At 50.8% G+C, this 15,596-nt stretch overlaps 1 pseudogene; it reads right to left on the reverse strand.

The window, feature by feature from the left end:
- Positions 1–11,601: 11,601 nt before the first annotated feature.
- LOC133752033 (Y-box-binding protein 1-like) lies at positions 11,602–15,165 on the reverse strand (annotated as a pseudogene).
- Positions 15,166–15,596: the final 431 nt, after the last annotated feature.

The raw sequence follows: 15,596 nt of genomic DNA on the forward strand, positions 1-15,596 counted from the left end.
ACCAAGATAAACTTAACCTCTTAATTCTATTTGCTATGAACCTTTTGAAGTACCCTGGTATCTAGCAAAGTTGCTAAATACCAGGGTTTATTTTTGGGGTTTATTTTTTATTTTTAGGTTCACTTGGACTGTCTGTATGCACAATCACTTCCTCATTATATAATGGCAGTTTTTATTTCTTTTTGTCCAAACCCAGCGCCTTTATTATTGCCTCATTGCATGGCCTAGCGTCTCCAGGAGAATGATGAAGAGGACTCTTGTTCCCCATCTCAGAATAGCATCCAGATTTTCCATGAAGCGTGCTTGCTGCTGTTTCCGGGGTGGACACTGTTGGTGCCTTTCCAGCCCTCTTTCTCACAGTGCCTCCGCTCCCCCAGGAGCTCTGCGAGTTGGCCGCTGAAAGCTCACGGCTACCTCCTTCTTTGGAGGAGTCTCTGCTTAGGGGAGCGGCTTGGCCAGGAGATGCCTGCGAGGTTACACAAACAGGGTGGCCCGCAGCCAGTGGCTGACTAATGGGGTGGGGACCAGCTCCCAGTTCTCAAGGCGGGGCAGACTCTGCAATGTTTATAGCGTTCGCTTTGGGAGCCGACTGTGGCAGGACCTGTCCCGAAAAACCCTTATTTGCTTGCCTTTGTCCCATCCTGGCTTCCTCACTTCCTCAAGGTTCCTCCCTGGGGCTTTCCCTCAGTCAGCTGGGGGCTCCGGGATCCCTACCTCTGGCTCTGAGGAATCTGCTGTGGGTTGGATGGAGTTTATCCCCCAGAGATCCACGAGCTGCCAGCTTGGTGCACATTGGGCAGTGATGCCTTATGGTGGAGGGACCTCTGAGGGTGAGACCAGAGCAGCTCTCATGGGACTCCTGTTAGTTCTCCTGAGAGTGGATGGTTGCAAGGCGAGGTCGCTCCCACGTGCCTGGCCCCTTCTACACGGAGCTGCCTCCATGTTTGCTCCTCTACTCTGTCGGGACGTAGCCAAAGGAGCCCTCACCAGAGGCCAACCAATGGGGTTGTCAAATCCTGGACCTTCAGCCTCAACACTGTGAGCTAAGCGAGGCCCTTTTCTTTATAAAGGATTCAGCCTGTGCGTTTGTTACAGCATCAGAAAACGGACGAGGATGACCTCCAAGAACGAGCTCCCTCTGTCAGGACCGCCTGAGCCATCTGCGGGGAGGGGGAGGGGGACAGTCACAGGTGGGCAGCCACGGAGGAGACGGAGGCGATGGCGTGGTCAGAGCAGGGGCTGCCAAGGAGAGACCTCAGGAAAGCAGTAGGAGGGCAGGTGTTTGGGGCAGCAGCTAAGACACCACTCAGAATGTCCACACCCCGTATCAGGCTGTCTGGGTTCAAGTCTGGCTTCGCTTCCAGTTCCAGCTCCCTGCCAATATGTACTCCAGGATGCAGTAGGTGACAACTCAAGTATTTGGTTCCCTGCCCTGGTCATGACGTGAGGGGTCTGGATTGAGTTCCTGGCCCAGCCGTGGCTGTTGCAGGCTTTTGGGGGGAATGGCTAAGTCTCTGTCTCTGCCTCTGTTTCTGTCTCTCTCTCCTCTGTGCATGTGTGTGTCTGTCTGTCTGTCTGTCTGTCTTTCAAATAGAATGAAAAGAAACATTTCTTTAAAGTTGGGCACTCAATCCAGATCTCCCACATGGGCGGCAAGAACCCAGTCACGTGAGCCATCACCTGCGGCCTCTCAGGGTCGACACAACAGGAAGCTGGGGTGAGGAGCCAGAGCGAGGAATCCGATCCAGGTACTCTAACATAGGATGCACACATGTCAACTGGCATCCTAACTGCTAAGCTAAACACCTGCCCCATTTCTCAGATTTTTCAGTTGAATTGAAATTTTCTAGGAAGCCGGCGCTATGGCACAGCAGGTTAACACCCTGGCCTGAAGCGCCGGCTGCTCCACTTCCGATCCAGCTCTCTGCTGTGGCCTTGGGAAAGCAGTAGAAGATGGCCCGAGTCCTGGAACCCCTGCACCCACGTGGGAGACCTGGAAGAAGCTCCTGGCTCCTGGCTTTGGATTGGCACAGCTCCAGCCATTGTGGCCAATTGGGGAGTGAACCACCAGATGGAAGACCTCTCTGCCTCTCCTCTCTCTCCGCGTAACTCTGACTTTCAAATAAATAAATAAATCTTAAAAAAACAAAAACGAAGAAGAAATTCTCAGTTACAGTAAAAGGAAGCCACAGAGCTCTCTCTGGGCTGCACTTCTCTGGAGGTCCCTTGTGCCTTTGTGCCTGCTCTCACTCACCTGAGCTGTCAGCTACAACGCTCTGCTTTTCATGGACTCCCCTCTCAGACTGATTCACCTTCCAGAAAGGAGGGCGAGGCCTTCGGGCCAGTGAGAGCGCAGACAACTTCCTCACGGCACTCTATGCATGTTTGTTGCAATCACTGATCAAAGCACTTTTTAAAAAAAAGTGAACTTGGGGCCGGCATCATGGTGCAGTAGGTTAATCCTCCGCCTGCAGCGCTGGCATCCCATATGGGCGCCAGTTCTAGTCCTAGCTGCTCCTCTTCCCATCCAGCTCTCCGCTGTGGCCTGGGAAAGCAGTAGAAGATGGCCCAAGTCCTTGGGCCCCTGCACCTACGTGGAAGACCAAGAGGAAGCTCCTGGCTCTTGGCTTCGGATTGGCATAGCTCTGGCCGTTGCGGCCATCTGGGAAGTGGACCAATGGAAGGAAGGCCTTTCTGTCTCTCTCTCACTGTCTGTAACTCTACCTTTCAAATAAATAAATAAAATCTTAAAAAAAAGTGAACTTAACTTTTAGAACAGTTTTAATATGCAAAGAAAAGCTGCAAAGAGAATACAAAGGTTCCCAGATAGGCCACATTCAGCCTTTTCCTTTATTAACATCTTTCGTTAGCGTGGGGAGTTTGTTATAATGACTGAACCACAGTCAGTATGTTATCATTAACTGAAGTCCGTCCTTTATCCAAATTCCCTGAGTTTTTACTTTGGGTCCTTGTTACTCTTCCCTCCAGGAACACCACATTGCTCTTAGCTGGTGTGTCTCCTTAGCTTCCTCTTGGCCATGACAAGCTTCTCAAATCCCTTCTTTGTGATGACCTTGACGGCTTTGAGGCATGTTGGTCAGACAGGTTTGTTTTTTTTTTTTTAAAGATTTATTTATTTTACTTGAAAGTCAGAATTACACAGGGAAGGAGAGATAGAGAGAGAGAGAGGGAGAGAGAGAGTGGTTTTCCATCCGATGGGTCACTCCCCAATTGGCCACAACAGCTGGAGCTGTGCTGATCCCAAGCCAGGAGCCAGGAGCTCCATCCAGGTCTCCCACGCAGGTGTAGGGGCCCAAGAACTTGGGCCATCTTCTACTGCTTTCCCAGGCCATAGCAGAGAGCTGAATCGGAAGTGGAGCAGCTGGGACTTGAACCGGCGCCCATATGGGATGCCGGCACTGGAGGCGGTGGCTTTACCCGCTACACCACAGAGCATGCCCCCAGACAGATATTTTTTTTATTAGACTGGACTTGAGAGTTTTTTGGAGGAAGGCAAGAGAGGCAGACCCATTCTCATCACATCTTGCCAAGGGCTCGCACCACCACTGTGTGACTCACCAATGTTAATATTGACCTTGATCAGGGGTCTCCACTACGGAACATCTCTTGTCCTCCCTGGAATTATGCCACCATGCACATCTGGAGCTGGGCTGATCCGAAGCCAGGAGCTTCTGCCGGGTCTCCCTTGTGGGTGCAGGGGCCCAAGGACTTGGGCCATCTTCCACTGCTTTCCCAGGCACGTTGGCAGGGAGTTGGATCAGAAGTGGAGCAGCCAGAACTCGAACCGGTACCCATATGGGCAGTCGGCACTGCAGGTGGAGGCTTAACCTACTATACTTACAGCACTGCCCCCTAAACTAGTTTTTAGAAAGTTAATAAGGAGCTTATGTTTAGTGATTAAGGAGCACATGTTCCACATTGGAGTGCCCGGGTTTGATACCCAGCTCCAGCTGCTGACTCTGTCCTCCGGGCAACGCAGACCCTGGGAAGCAGCAGTAATGACTCAGTTGATTGGATTCCTGCCCCGATGTGGGAGACCTGGATTGAGTTTCTCACTCCAGGCTTCAGCCCTGGCCATCGCCCCTGTGTGGAGAATGAAATAACCAATGGCAGTTGTCTGTCTCTGCTTCTTAGATAAATACATACATGAAAACTTAAGTCACACAACTAAGAAGTCTAGAGAGGATTTTCAGGGACAGATGGATCCAAGGCCTCCAAGGACATCACCAGAGCTCTCCCACCCCATTTTCCTTCACGCATGAGCCTCATGCTTGCCTGTTGCGCCAGCTGCCTCCACGGGATCTAGGCAGACAGCAAGTAACCCCAGCTTACGTTGTCCTTACAGCTTATGATCTCTTTTTTTCTTTCTTTCTTTTTTTTTTTTTTTTTTTTTGACAGGCAGAGTGGATAGTGAGAGAGAGAGACAGAGAGAAAGGTCTTCCTTTTTGCCATTGGTTCACCCTCCAGTGGCCGCTGTGGCCGGCGCATCGTGCTGATCCGAAGCCAGGAGCCAGGTGCTTCTCCTGGTCTCCTGGTCTCCCATGCGGGTGCAGGGCCCAAGGACTTGGGCCATCCTCCACTGCCTTCCCGGGCCATAGCAGATAGCTGGCCTGGAAGAGGGGCAACCAGGACAGAATCCAGCAGCCCAACCGGGACTAGAACCCGGTGTGCCGGCACCGCAAGGTGGAGGATTAGCCTGTTAAGCCATGGCGCCGGTCAGCTTATGATCTGTCTCCTAGCTTCCTTCTATCAAAGCTCAGAGAAGACTTTGGCTAACATACCCAGTCCTGGGCCAGCCCCTGTGTACATGGGGATGGGTGTTCTGACTGGCCAACCTGGCTCACCGGCCCAGCAGGTGGGGGAGGGGGAGGGACAGAGCTCTGTGATTGACAGTGACTGAGACCCCTAGAGGTGGTAAGGAGTGGACACACAGGAGAGAATATCCCTGGCAGGCAAAACAACAGCACCCCCTATAGGCGTATAGGGTTCAACACACTCCCTCTGTCCCTGTCCAACTTCATTCCTCCGTGTGCCCTGCATGGACTCTGTACACCCCCTGTCTGTGTCCTCTGGCTTCTGTTACTGTCTCTCCCATAGCCCAGAGGCTCTGGTGGGGTAAGGATGCTGCCCATCTCACGTACCCCTGAATGTCCAGTGCCTACACGGACACAAGGATGAATGATGGCAGGGATCCTAGGCATGTAACCAAGGGAGAGTAATGGCCACCAGTAGAGGTGCCCCCATGGGGGGCAGGGTCCAGCTCTATTGGGGCACAAAGGAGATAGTTGCAAACACTGTCTGGGCAGGGGTCTGGGTCAGAAAACACCAAAGAGGGGCTGGCAATTTGGTGTAGTGGGCTAAAAGCCTCCGCCTGCAGTGCCGGCATCCCATATTGATGCCAGTTTGAGTCACGGTTGCTCCACTTCCCATCCAGCTCTCTGCTATGGCCTAGGAAAGCAGTACAAGGTGGCCCGAATCCTTGGGCCCCTGCACCTGTGTGGGAAACTTAGAAGAAGCTCCTGGCTCCTGGCTTTGGATTGACCCAGCTCCAGCCTGCGGCCGTTTGGGGAGTGAACCAGCGGATGGAAGACCTCTCTCTCTCTCTCTGTCTCTCCCTTTCTCTGTCTGTAACTGTAACTCTTGAATAAATAAAATCTTTAAAAAAATAAAAAACCAAAGAAACATGTCTCCTTCTTTCCTTTTTGTTTCTTCCCAGCATAGGTACTCCTCTTTCTGTTTGTGGGGTTCCCTGCTATGTATGGTCTTGGGAGAGCCCACTTCCCACTCTAGAAGCCAAAAACCCCAGGGGCCAGCAGTGAGGCTCAGCCACTTGCCACCACACTAGGAAGTGAGCAAGGCGGCACGGCCTTGGCAGAGTCGCTTTGATGACTATGTGGGGTTCAGCAGAACAGCCCCTGATGCAGGTGCAGCCCTCACCAACTACTGCCCCCTCCTCCAATGGGCGGGGGGGGGGGGACGTGCACAAGACAGGGTGTGAGTCTGACCTTTGGGTTTGGTTCTGCAGGTAATAGAAGGGAGACTTTCAGAGGTCCTTTTATCCCAAACTCTGATATGTTGTATGGAGGCCAGCCTTGTGGCACAGTGGGTTAAGCCACCTCCTGCAACACCAGTATCCCATATGAATGCCAGTTTGAGTCTTGACCACTCTACTTACATTCCGATTCCCTGCTAACATACTTGGGAAAGCAATGGAAGATGACCCAAGTATCCGGGCTGAATTGGAAACAGCGCAGCTGAGACTTGAACTGGTGCTCCTTTATGAGATGCCAGATCTGAGGCTTCATCCTCTGTGTCACAATGTCAGCACCCCAGGTAAGCCTGGTGGCCAGAGCTAAGCAGAGGCAAAGAGAGAGGTCTTCCATCTGCTGGTTCATTCCCCAAGTGGCTGTAACAGCCAGAGCTTGGGCAATCTGAAGCCAGGAGCCAGGAGCTTCCTCCAGATATCCCACATGGGTGCAGGGGCCCAAGGACTTGGGCCATCCTCTACTGCTTTCCCAGGCCATAGCAGAGAGCTGGATCAGAAGTGGAGGAGCCTGGACTCGAACCAGTGCCCGTATGGGATGCCGGCACCACACGCGGAGGCTTTACTCGCTATCCCACAGCGCTGGCCCCTCGAATATTCTTGCACCCCACCTATGTGCAGTCTTACACTATGTGTCCTTTGTGTCTGGCTTATTTTACTTTACATAGCATCCTCAAAGTTCATCCATGTTGCTTCATGTCAGAATTTCCTTCCTTTTAAGGTTGGTTAATATTCCTTTGTATGAATATGCCAGGTTTTGTTCTTCTGTCTACCCATCAATGGACACTTTCTGGCTTTTCAATTTTTAAATGATTATTGAAGGGGTGGGCATTCTACACAGCAGTTAGGATGCCCACGTCCCATATTGGAGTTTCTGGGTTTGATTCTCAATTCTGTTTGCAATTCCAGCTTCCTGCTTTGTGCACCTTGGGAGGCAGCAGGTGATGGCATTAACACTTGGGTTAACACATCCTGCCATCCATGTGGAAGACATGGATTGGGTTGTGGGTTCCTGGTTTTAGCCCAGCCCAGTCCTTTTGTGGTGAGCATTTCGGAAGTGAAACAGTAGATCAAAGATTTCTCATTCTCTCTCCATCTCTCAAATACATTCATTAAGAAAAAAAGACTTTTAGGAAAAGGAAGTATATGAATTAATAGTTCACATACCATTGCATTTTTTTTAAGATTTATTTATTTGAAAGCCAGAGGTTCATTCCCCAGATGGCTGCAATGGCTGGAGCTGCGCTGATCCGAAACCAGGAGCCAGGAGCTTCTTCCGGGTCTTCACGTGGGTGCAGGGGCCCAAGGACTTGGGCCATCTTCTACTGCTTTCCCAGGCCATAGCAGAGAGTTGGATCGGAAGTGGAGCAGCCAGGACCAGAACCAGCACCCATATGAGATGTTGGTGCTGCAGGTTGGGGCTTTAACCCTCTGTGCCACACTACTGGGCCCCAATAGCCTTTTGTATAGATCCACTTTCAATCTTTTTAGTGGCTACAGATCTGCAGATTTTTTTTTTTTTTTTTTTTTTTTTTTGGACAGGCAGAGTGGATAGTGAGAGAGAGAGAGACAGAGAGAAAGGTCTTCCTTTTTGCCGTTGGTTCACCCTCTAATGGCCGCTGCGGTAATGGCCGCTGCGGCCGGCTCATCGCGCTGATCCGAAGCCAGGAGCCAGGTGCTTCTCCTGGTCTCCCATGCGGGTGCAGGGCCCAAGCACTTGGGCCATCCTCCACTGCCTTCCCGGGCCATAGCAGAGAGCTGGCCTGGAAGAGGGGCAACCGGGACAGAATCCGGCGCCCCAACCGGGACTAGAACCTGGTGTGCCGGCGCCACAAGGCGGAGGATTAGCCTGTTAAGCCATGGCGCTGGCCCGGCTGCAGATGTTTTATACCTTACTTTGGTTAGCAAATCCTCTGTAGTTGGACTTTTGGGTTATTTCAACATTTTGACTTTGTGAAGAAATGCTGCAGCCAACATCCTTTATGTACGTGTACATCAACTTCTGCGGGCTGGGACCCATCACACAGGATCTTTGTTCAGAGTACTGTAGGTTCTTTTATTCTGGTGGTGTTGCAGATCCGTGTCGCAGCTGGTGACAACAACCTGTCCCACTCCTCATGCTCTTCATACAATGACTGACATTCCTCTTCCGAAAAGGTAGGATCTGGGGCCCGCTTCCTTTGAACCCGGTGAGCCCGTTGTGACTACCTCACTAGCGGAATATGGCAGAAGAGACACTGTGGCTTCTGAGCCTTAGCCATAAAAATTATACGCTCTTCTACTTTGCTGTCTTGGGATATTTACCACATGAGCAGCTCTGCTGTGGGAAGCGCAATTCAGTGTTTAGGGGGAGACACGTGGAAGGGCCCTGGGGCCGTAACACGCGAGAGTAAAGAGATGTCCAGCCAGCTTCCCAGGACTCCATTTCCAACCACTACATGGACCAGTAAAACTGCATGGAAGTCCTGAGCCAGAACCGGCTAGCAGAGCCCTTCCCAAATTTCTGACTGATAGAACTGTGAGGTGTAGCACAAACAATTGTCTTAAACTACCAACTTATCTGTTCAGCAACAGACAACCAGAATGCAACAGGTGTTGCAGAATCGTCAACAGCCACTCACTGGCAGTGTAAGAGCAAGAAGGCAAATCCTTCTGTGAGAATTTCTGGAGAAACTTTGTATGGCTTTACAAATTTTGAAATCCATGCATAGGTTTTCCATATGAATTTCCAGGAGCTTTTCAAGGAATCCGTATATGCATGGATTTTTTTTTTTTTGCAACAAAATAAACATCTTTTAATTCCATTTTCAAGAACTTTTTTAAGTACTCTAGTATTTTTTTTTTTTTTTGACAGGCAGAGTGGACAGTGAGAGAGGGAGAGACAGAGAGAAAGGTCTTCCTTTTGCCGTTGGTTCACCTTCCAATGGCCGCCGCGGCCGGCGCACCGCGCTGATCCGAAGCCAGGAGCCAGGTGCTTCTCCTGGTCTCCCATGGGGTGCAGGACCCAAGCACTTGGGCCATCCTCCACTGCCTTCCCAGGCCACAGCAGAGAGCTGGCCTGGAAGAGGGGCAACCGTGACAGAATCCGGCGCCCCGACCGGGACTAGAGCCCGGTGTGCCGGCACCACAAGGCGGAGGATTAGCCTAGTGAGCCGCAGCGCCGGCAATACTCTAGTATTTAGACAGGGATGAAGCTCCTGGCTCCCGGCTTCTGCCTGGCCCTGTCTCGGCTGTTGCAGCCATCCGGAGAAACAGCAGATGGAAGATCTCTCTCTCTCCCTCTCTTGCTGTATCTCTGCCGTCCAAATAAATAAATAAATCTTAAAAAAAAATGTTTAAAGCAAAAATGCATATATCATAGTAACATCAAAAATTAAGAGAGAGGAAATACTTATATAAGACAAAGACCATGTTTGTCTTATTCGTCACACTAGCAAGGCGCTCGGCACAAAGCAAATACACAAAAAATATCGTTGAATGAATGATTAAATCATAAATGCATCAATGTATTTGCACAAATTTAAGCATTTGGGTGCTATTTTCCTCTCTGTCTACCATCAGATTCATCATTTTTATTACTTGTATTCTAGTTATAAAAGTAATACGTGCTCATTATAGTTTGTTTCTTAAAAACCAAAAAGATGACTAAAATCACCCATATTTCTATCACTCAGAGAGAAATCATTATTAATGTCTTATGATTTCTGTTTCAGGTTCTATTCTAGGTATATGTGTGTTGGTAGATGTGTGAGGATTTCTGGAAAGTCTTTGAGTTTAGAAATATCAAGATGAGATGTGTGAAATTTAGAATCTTTGGCAAGAACACAGCACTGAATTCCTTAGGTCGGGCACCAGGTGAGATGAGGTGCACATTTATGAAACAAAATTTAAATTTTAAATTTTATTAAACATGAATACAAATGCTTTTCATTGACAATTCTGCTTTCTTGGACAACAGTAATAGCAACTGTTCGTTATGTCTTACTTTGTACTAGTCATAATCCTTTATCTACTTATCTCAGATAAGGCATTCAAAAATCCTGTGTCAGAGATATTACAATTATCTCCTCTATTGGAAAGGTAGAGAAGAGAGAGAGAGAGAGAGAGAGATTCTATATGCTGCTTCACTTCCTAAGCACCTGTCATAGCCAGGACTGGACCTGGCAGAAGCCAGGAGCCAGGAATTCCATCCCTGTCTCCCACATGGTGGCAAGGACCCAAGTACCAGGGCCTCACTGCTGACTCCTGGGGTATGTATTAGCAGAAAGCGAGATTGGAAGTGGAGGTGAGACTCGAACCCAAGCAATCCAATATGGGATGCTGGCATTCCAAGCAGTGGCTTAACCCACAGCAGCACGACACTGGTTTCTATTAGCTCCTTTTTACTAAAATAGAAATAGCAGTTGAACAAGGTTCAGGAACTTGCATAATGAGTTATGATGGCAACAGGTGCACCCTGCTGAGGAACAACAGCTCTTTGGGACCACTTTGTCTTCAGTGAACATTAACTTGCTAGAGTGGAATTAACAGTGGCTTTGAACATACCATGACAGCCCTGGAGTCACCTACTGGGACAATTTTGGCCATCCTAGCCTCGGATCTGAAAGTCAGCCCAACTTTGGAGCACAAGTACTGAAAGAATGTGTTTAGACTGGGAAGCTGAAGCCCAGGATCTAATCCCTGTGCTACTGCTCCCTGCGTACCTCACCACAAGACTTTCTCACATTTGTCTCACAGCTCTGTAAGTGAGCACTTCTAGGGAATTTGGAATCTGTTCTGGAAGCTTTTATTCCTCCTCCTGAATAATGTGTAAAAGGAAAAACTCCTGACCCTCTCCCACATCCCCTAGCATTCTGTGAAAGTATTTTTATTATAATATAGAAATATTACATATAAACTTTTAAAAAAAAGATTTATTTGAAAAATGTGGTGCAATGAGAAGCCCATGCCAAGATGGCCACTGACAATGGAACCTGACGAGCAACAGGCTGTGATTGGTTAGGGCATAGACTGCCCCTTGACCAGATTGGTTGCCTTGGCTATATAAGCAGCTGTACCAACTGAAATAAACAAGTCTGTGGGCTGCTCTCCTCTGCTCTGCTTTCACCCGACTCCCAGAGCCTGTGTGGTGACTCCGCGCCTCTTTTTTTTTTTTTTTTTAAACCTTTATTAGCAGGTGATTGCAGTTTGTTGACTTTTTTGAAAAAATCAAGTTGTAAACTTTTATTACAAATCAAAAATGAAGTTCTTAAAAATCTCAACCTGATCAGATATGAAACAATTTAAAAACCTTTAAAGGTGTATTGAGAAAAACCAGGCTTTTTTAAAAACAAAAAACAAAACAAAACATTTGTCGTTACCAAAAAGAGACATCTTTAGGATAAAATAATAAAACCCCATGCTGCATAGATAATGCAGTTCTAATAATCTGGTCAACGGGCAAAAAGCAAGCACTTAAGGTCTTCAGCTCCAATCTTTTGTTCATTTCTTCTTGTGGATGACTAAACCGGATGGTGGTGGAGATGTTAAGCTGGCATTTACTCAGCCCCGCCCTGCTCAGCCTTGGGAGCGGACAATTCTCAGCTGGTGATCGGCTGCTTTTGTCTCTTTGTCGTCTTGTGGTTTAGGGTTATCTGGGCATCTGCATTGGTAGTTGAAGTTGCGGCGGTACCAACGCTGAGGGGGCTGCTGGCCCTGGGTCTCATCTTGGTTTTCCTTATCTTCTTCATTGCCATCCTCTCCAGGCTGTCTTTGGCGAGGAGGACCTCTGCGGCATCATGGTCTATAACCTGATACATATTCTGTCTCACTGGTCTACCTTGTTCTCCTGCACCCTGGTTGTCAGCACCTCCCCTCACTTCTCCCTGCACAGGAGGGTTGGAATACTGTGGTCAGCGCCCATAGGGTCTCCGCAAGGTGGGAACCTTCGCCTGCCGTAGGGCCAGCGTTGTTGGGCCTGGCCTTCGGGCGCGCTCTCCGACCCCTCATTTTCCCCACTCTCACTGTTCTGGTCATTCTGCTGGTCATTGCGTGGAGGACCCCTACGACATGGGAAGCGTCTATAATGGTTACGTCTGCTGCATTGTTACTGCCTTGCACTGGAACTCCACCAGGGCCTGTCACATTTGCTGCCTCCGCACCCTCTCCTCCTTCAACAACGTCAGACGCCAGAGTCTCTCCATCTTCTACACTGTGAAGGGACTTCTGGGGTTACTCTTCTTTACGGCAGTCTGGGGTACAAATAGGTCTTCCTTGGTGTCATTCCTGTTGATGAAACCATATTCGTTCCTTACATTGAACCATTTTACTGTCCCAAAACCTTTGTTGCGATGACCTTCTTGACCCCGCCGGTGGGCGCCGCCCTGGCCACCGCTCCCTGCGCCGCTGCCTGTGGTGCCAGGCTTGGTTCTGTGGCACTGAGGGCGGGGGCAGCGGGCAGCTGCTGGCTCATGGTGGTGGTGATGGTGATGGGGCCGGCTGTGGCAGCTGCGGCTCCTCCCGGGTGTGATGGTAACTAGGCCAGCGGCAGTGGGGCTGCTCAGGGCTCTCTGGGGTCGCTCTCTGCCCCGGCTACCGATCGAACCCAACTCCGCACCTCTTGCCCCCACCACGCTCCTCCTCTCAGAACGAATCCACCGCCAACAGAAAGAGTTACAGAGAGAGAGAGAGAGCGAGAGAGAGCGCTCTTCCATCCTCTGGTTCACTACCCACATGGCCACAAAGGCCAGAGCTGAGCCAGGCCCAAGCCAGGAGCTTTATCCAGGTCTCCCACATGGGTGCAGGGGCCCAAGCACTTGGGTCATGTGCTGCTGCTTTCCCAGGCGCATTAGCAGGGAGCCGGATCAGAAGTGGATCAGCCAGGACTCAAACTTGCTCCCACATGGGACGCTGGCATCACAGGCGGTGGCTTTACCCCTTATGCCACAAGCCGGGCTCCTACATATACATTTCTGATAAAAGTACAAAACCAAATTTATAAAGAACTGCAGGCCAGCGCTGTGGAATAGCTGACTATTAATAGCTGACTAATAGCAGGTAAAGCCACTGCCTGCAGCACCAGCATCCCATATGGGCACAGGTTCAGGTCCTGGCTGCTCCACTTCCAATCCTGTTCTCTGCTATGGCCTGGGAAAGCAGTGGAAGATGGCCCAAGTGCTTGGGCCCCTGCACCCACGTGGGAGACCGGAAAGAGGCTCCAGGCTCCTGGCTTTGGATCTGCGCAGCTCCGGCCGTCGTGGTCAACTGGGGAATGAGCCAGTGGATGGAAGACTTTCTCTCTCTCTCTCTAACTCTGAATTTCAAATAAATAAATAAATCTTTAAAAAAATAAGCTTCAGGTGCGTCGTTTCCGGGAGAGCCGGGGTTGGACCGAGTCGCGCCCTGGTGCTTGGGGCTCCCTCCCAGCCTCTCCCTGAAGCAGCGCCCCTCTCTTCTGGCTGTCCCCGGGAGCAGCCTGGCACCCTCTCTCTTCACCGCTGCACGACAGAGGCGGGAGAAGAGCCCTGCCAGGCCCCGCAGTGGGGTCCGCGCGCGGGGATCCTGGCGCCCCGACTGCCTTCGGGCGACGCCTCTCCCAGGCCACTGGGCGATCCTGGGGAGTAACGGGAAGGAGAGCCGGGCCGGCCCGCGAGGAGCCTCGGGTCTCAGAGAGAGGCAGGAGCCGCGGAGAGACGGAGGCGGCAGCCCTGCTGCGAGGCCGCCCGCCAGCCGCCCGTCAGCCGCCCGTCACCGCCCCGGGGGCGGGACCGGAAGTGACGTCTCCTCCTGCGCCACCCGCCGCCGGCTCGGTCCCGCCTTGCTGTCTCCAGGTGTCTGACTGACAACGCTGTGAGAAAATAAGTATTGTAAGCCGCTAGTGAAGGAAGTAGAAGTATCAGTACTTTTTATTTATTGATTTGAAAGGGGGAGAGAGAGCGAACAAGCGAGAGCGCGCCCCACCCACTGGCTCGCCCCCCAGATACCCACACCAGCGGAGCCTGCGCCAGGCTGAGGGTGGGCGCCTGGGACCCAGTCCCGGTGTCCCCCACCCCGACTGGCAGGGACCCGCGTCCCCGAGCCGTCACCGCCGCCTCCGAGGGTGCGCCTCAGCGGGAAGCCGGGCCTCGGGCCCAGGCGCCTTGAGGTGGGACCGGCGACCCGGCAGTGTCCTCACCCTAGCACCGCGGCCCCCTCCTCCCCGTCCGGTTGTCAACCATTGAATGTGACAGGTGATGTTGTTTTGCTGAAACGAAACTCCTCAACCCAAGGAGGTAGATCCCGACTGGGTTGGGCCTGCTTATGGAGCAGTGGGTCAGGTTGACAATTTCCCAACAGTTCCGTATTTGAATATCCACGGGATCAGCGCTGTGGCGTAGCAGGTCAAGTCGCGGCCTGCAGCACCGGTTCAAATCCCGGCTGCTCTACTCCCAATCCAGCTCCCTGCTAATGGTCTGGGAAGGGCAGTGGAAGATGGCCCAAGGGCGCAGGGCCCCTGCCACCCAAATAGGAAACCTGGAGGAAGCTCCTGACCCCTGGCTTCAGCCTGGCCCAATCCTAGCAGTTGTGGCCACTTGGGGAGTGAACCACTGGATGGAAGACCTCTCTCTCTCTCTCTGCCTCTCCCTCTCTGTAACTCTTTCAAGTAAACAAATAAATCTAAATTAATTAATTAATTAATAATATCTACAGCACCTAGCTTTGGTATTATGAGCTCTGGCATCAGGCTGTGTGAGAAAGATCCAGGGTTCTACCACTTACTAACAGTGCCTTAGGCAAATGACTTTGCCTCTCTGAGCCATAATTTTCTGAGAGTAGAATGGTATGGTGATGATAAATGTCTCCTAGGGAGACGGAGACTGAGAGTGAAGTGAGATAATTCATATAAAATGCTTGGCACGGCGCTGAGTCGCAGCAGTTACTAGGAGAGGGAGGAGAGAGGGATGGGAAGTACTCTGCATCATGTTAGGATGTCATCAGCCTTCACTTGATACGAACACTAATTCTAAGCATGAATCCAACTCTTATATTATTAGGCCTATGACAATGAAAGTGCATGCTGGCTCACCTCTGTGAGAGTTACAGACACCAGCCAAAGCCTTGGTATTGTGGTGCTCATTAACCATGTTCTGAAATCTGTGCCTCTCTGACTTCTGGGCTCCTGGAAGCATTGGCCAGTGAGTTCGTTGTGAGCTGGGCCACAGTGTGTAGTTCCTGGTCTGAGACATTTTAGAGCTCAGTTTCCCTGTGTCATGGTGAAACAGCAATACTGATGTCGTCCTGGGTTTTGTAAGGGGCTGAAGCGGAACAGTGTGTGAGCTGATGTGTGATGGGTGTGTGAGCTGATGTGTGATGGGTGTATGAGCTGATGTGTGATGGGTATGCAGTGGAAGAAAGCAGTGAACTCAGGTATGAAATGCTGGAGTTTGGGGGCTGTTTGTTCCTCTAGCACCCTCTAGCCTGTCCTGCCTGATACAGGCACTGAACTTGAGGGACAGTTCATCGGGATAATCTGAAATATAGTTATATTATTTGTATTATTAAACAAAACTAAAAT

Source organism: Lepus europaeus, chromosome 23, assembly GCF_033115175.1.
Source record: "Lepus europaeus isolate LE1 chromosome 23, mLepTim1.pri, whole genome shotgun sequence".
Classification (NCBI taxonomy): Eukaryota; Metazoa; Chordata; class Mammalia; order Lagomorpha; family Leporidae; genus Lepus; species Lepus europaeus.